At 36.4% G+C, this 4,956-nt stretch overlaps 1 protein-coding gene across 1 annotated transcript in view; it reads right to left on the bottom strand.

Annotated features, from left to right (window-relative positions):
* LOC109476805 (kinesin-like protein klp-3) overlaps nucleotides 1-4,956 on the bottom strand; it is a 46,398-nt gene that overhangs the window by 35,014 nt on the left and 6,428 nt on the right. The window lies entirely within an intron of this gene.

The following is a 4,956-nucleotide window of genomic DNA, read 5'->3' on the forward strand; positions in this document are numbered from 1 at the left end:
ATGAACTATTGATTAATATGCAAATTAGTGAAGACAAATGTTTGGAAGTCCAAAAGAAACAAAAGATAGACAAGTCAAGACAAGGTTGATGCAAATTAGTGAAGAAGCTCCTGTTGTTTCAGAATAGGAGCTTCAGTGTTGTCTGTCCTTGGGGCCAAGAGCGCCAAATCCCAAGTGCCAATTTTTCTTTCTGCAAAATTGCAGATTGTATAAATTTTTCTTCTGCAATCTTGAAAATCTATCTGCAGATTGCAGACTGCAGACAGGTATTTTGAACACTGCCCTATGCCATAATTTTGACCCCTATGCTGTCTTTCAAACAGCATAGGGGTGTTTTGGGAGGGAAAACCTTCATAAATCTTGCAGAAAATGAACATATAACTTTAAAATGAAGCTATAGCAAAGGGAAAACCTTAACTTCTCAAAACCTGTTCTTCATTGAACAAGAAATAGTGTCTCAGGGGGTTATGAGGTTCAAACTATTTTGGCTCAATGCGTGATTTGCGCCATGAAAGTTGCTCTCCTGTATCTGAACACTGGCTAGAACACTGTCTGGGCCCTCTAAGCATGTTATGGGTCTGGCATCCATGCTTTATGATCCAGGCATTGACTTAATATTAGCAGGCAGGACTGATGACTGTGGACTGGTAAGGCTACTCTCATCTGCCGAATAAACATACAGGTACGTTTATTTTTTGGGCCCTAACATCCACCCTAGTACGTTCTTATTTTGTCTACAGTACGTTTATTAATTTTTTGAAAACCAGTAATTTTTTTCAACTTCGTGTGAAAAAAATTGACAAATCATCGACGTGAAGACGTTTATAAACACGTATTGTAGCGAGAAACTTGTCATTTTCGGGCCGGTTTTTGCAATCACCGCGTGCATAAATTCGTCTGAATGTTCTATTGTCATGGGTGGTGCTTATCAAAATACGAAATATTAAATGCCCCTTTTTTTGTCTATTTCAATTCCTAATTGCAAATAACAGTTAAAGATTTGTGCATATATCAGTAAGGGCGCATTTTAGTACAAGAGACACAGGTTACCCGTCAATTTTGGTAATTTTCCGGGGGGTACGTTTATTCCGGGGGTATGTTTATTTGATTTTGAAGATTTTGTCCGGGGGGGGTACGTTTATTCCGGGGGGTATGTTTATTCGGCAGATGAGAGTAATGCAACTGCAAGAAGTCAAACACTAATTTATTGCACACATCTCATAATACTCACGGGAACCCGTATGGGTTTGTTTGGTAGTTTCTTGGGATGCACAAACGAAGCAATGTTTCAGTAAATGCTTAAAAGTTTGATATCATAATAATGGTAGATGACATTATTAGAAAATGCAGGGCTCGAAATACTGGGTGCATGTGCACCTTAGTGCACCCAAATTTAGAGCTGTGCACCCATTTTTTTTTCTGTGGGTGCACCAGTGCACCCAAATATTTTCTTACTATGTTAACGTATGTAAAGATGTCAAATGTATAATACTTACAGCATATTCTTAACATCTAAGTGTCAGAAAAAATAATACAATCATAATTGTTATAGTACTTTTCTTGGAATGAAACAATAGTTTTTGCTGAAATTCTACTTATTTTATCTTATATGGTGCACCTAAAATATCTTTTGTGCACCCATGGCCAATTTTTAGGTTGGGTGCACCAGTGCATGCACCTATTCCCAAAAATGAATTTCGAGCCCTGCAATGTCTTCAGGTATTCATGCTTATTTTTTGCAGGCATCAATACTCTAGTAGTATTTATGACAATTTCTGAAAAAAAATGCTAAGGCCACACCAATTTAATTTGTTGGTTCTCGGATTCACCTCTTCATTTTTTCCTGATTTGCAAAAAAAAAAAAAAAAATTACAGAATCAACTGCAAAATGCTCATATTTTGCCCTGAATAGTTGAAAACAGTCCTTTTCTTCCTAGTCGTTACAGTTATTCCATCTTTCAATGCAGTGGTATCATTAGAAGTTCAAAATTCATTGTTTAAATTTTGAACCAGCCTTTTGTGTTGACTTCATACCTCCTATTGTAGTCATTTGGGGCTATAATAGGATGCCTAGATCTGTTTTTATTTTAATTTTTTTCGCCCTGTCGCTTCATAGTTTTTCCTGAAAAAATCCGAGAACCAACAAATTAAATTGGTGTGGCCTAACCAACACAGTGCCAGGTTACATGTGCCAGCACTGCTGTGAAAAGTGCTGCATTCTTTCAGTAACTGAGAAATATGTCATGAGTGCTGAACTGGTATGCAATGTCGTAAAAAAAAATCAAGTAGTACATGTTTTCAAAATTTGCAAATTTTTGGCCATCAAAATGAAAAAGCTGGGCATTCACTATTACCTTGAAATAGAACTTGTGCAGTCATGGTAATATATGTGTGGCCACCAGTTTTCAATGCAAATCATTTAAGGTACCTCCATTTCCTTTATGTTACTGGTTCCATCTAATAGTATCCATTTTTGAACAGACATCACACAGAAAAGGAAAGGGAAGAAGCATTTGAAGTAAGTAAGCCTGCATTTGGTAGTGTAACATATCAGCTAGGCTATTTTGACACAATAAGGCCACACCAATTTAATTTCTTGGTTAAGGGATTTGCTGCTTCATTTTTTTCTGATTTGCAAATAAAGATAAAAATTCAGAATCAACTGCAAAATGCTCATATTTTGCCCTGAACAGTTGAAAACAGTCCTTTTCTTCGTAGTTGTTACAGTTATTCCATCTTTCAATGCAGTGGCATCATTGAAAGTTCAAAATTCATTGTTTAAATTTTGAACCAGCCTGGTGTGTTGACTTCATGGCTCCTATCGTACCATTTTGGACCATAATAGGATCCCTAGGCCTGTTTTAATTACCTCCGGGGAAGGAGATATCCTTCCGCGAGGAGGTTTTACTATTGTTCGAAACATTTCTGTCAGCAGCTGTTTCTCGCGATCGGCTGGACGGATTGGTCTGTTGATCGGTATACGTATTGCTATTGGGCTGCAGATGATGCAGAACGTTTTTGTTTAATTGCATATGTGCTTATGGGCGTCGAAATAAAAGGTTTTTAAGTGCTCCGGACACCCCCGTTATGCTGAAAATGGAATTTACCATGTTGTTAAGGAATGGGGAGGTTGCAGTTTTGGGTCTTAGCATTCAAAAGGGGTCAAACAGAGGGGTGTCTTGTTCCGATAAAAAATTTGGGTGACGGCGGGGGTAATGGCGCGGGTGACGGTGTAGGCTGTCAGACACGTTAATCAACAGTCCATACCAAACCAACCGTCAGTAGCCATCAAACACATACAAACATATTACGCACATAACTTTCATACTACACACAAACAAATAACCTAAACCAATACAATACAAAAAAAACCCGGAGGTTTGAAATCTACGATTTTCCTTGTTTTATTTTTTTTCGCCTACTCGCTCCATTATTATTCTAGAAAAATCCGTTAACCAAGAAATTAATTGGTGTGGCCTAACAGATGCAGAAGTAATAAATGTAACACATTGTTTATCCTGTTACCAAAGGCTAAGGACTTGTCACGTTTTCCTACTTTAGCATCAAAGGATTAGAATACCTGTCCTTTTTCTATTGACAGCAAATCTATGTGGCATGACTGCTTTTGAAACAAAATAAAAGGGATATCCACTGTTGTGGTGGGTGTCACAGTAACACATACAAACAGGATTCAGGGTTAATATTTGCATACCAGGAAAGCTCACAGATTCTTTGTGCTCACTCAAGATGAAATTCCATTGAGCTATATTAGATTATTTATAAGGACACACCAATTTAATTTGTTGGTTCTCGGATTTGCCTCTTCATTTTTTTTCTGATTTTCAAAAAAAAACACAAGATTCTGGTTCTAAATCAACTCAAAAAAGCTCATATTTTGCCCCCAACAGTTGAGGAGAGTCCTTTTCTTCCTAGTTGTTACAGTTTTTGTTTTCATCTATCAATGCAGTGGTTTGATTAAAAGTTCAAAATTCATTTGTTTAACTATTAACCCAGCCTTTTGTGTTGACTACATGGCTCCTTTCGTAGCATTTGGGGCTATAAAATTATAGCATGCCTATAGACCTGTTTTTATTTTTAATTTTTTCGCCCTGTCGCTTTATTTTTTTTCTGAAAAAATCCAAGAACCAACAAATTAAATTGGTGTGGCCTAAGAGAAGCTTTGAGACTTCTAACACTAGAAATATCATTATGATAATCTCATATTTTTTACATCACAAACCAAGGCTCTCTTTCATATAAGACCAAGTATAGGAATGTGAACAACCCAAAACATGCCTTGTAGTCTATAAAACTGTAATTTATTAGACATTTGGTAAATAGGCTCAGTCATGGATTATAAATCATATTCATTAGGCCATGTTGATATGACCATATGGATGACATCCTCTGGGAACCCAAAAACTGATGTGAGGACGCAAAATAACAAAAATTGTAAAAAAAAACAGTTGCCTTCATTATGAAATCTATGTAGTCATGAAGGTTGAACAAATGACTAAACACACAGAGTATGGTATGGGGAATGATAGACTATTTTTCACATTTCGTTCTTTTCCTCGGGAAATGATGTTGGCATTCTATGACATAAGTATCATTTTCCAATTTTGTTTGCAATTTACGGCATATATTTGCTAATTTTACAGCTGTACAATTTTTACAATTCACAGTAGGCCACACCAATTCAATTTGTTGTTTCTCAGATTTTTTCAGCAAAAATATGAAGCGACAGGGTGAAATAAAAAAATAAAAAACTGGCCAAGGCACCCCATGATAGCCAGAAATGTTACAATATAAGCCATGAAGTAAACATACCAGGCTGGTTTATAATTAAAACAATAGATTTTGAACTTTTAATGAAAGAAAATTACATTGTTACATGCATGGGAAGAAAAGGACTTTTTTCAACCATTGGGGACAAAATATTGAGCATTTCGCAGT

Source organism: Branchiostoma belcheri, unplaced genomic scaffold, assembly GCF_001625305.1.
Source record: "Branchiostoma belcheri isolate BF01 breed outbred unplaced genomic scaffold, Haploidv18h27 scaffold39, whole genome shotgun sequence".
In the NCBI taxonomy this organism is placed as follows: Eukaryota; Metazoa; Chordata; class Leptocardii; order Amphioxiformes; family Branchiostomatidae; genus Branchiostoma; species Branchiostoma belcheri.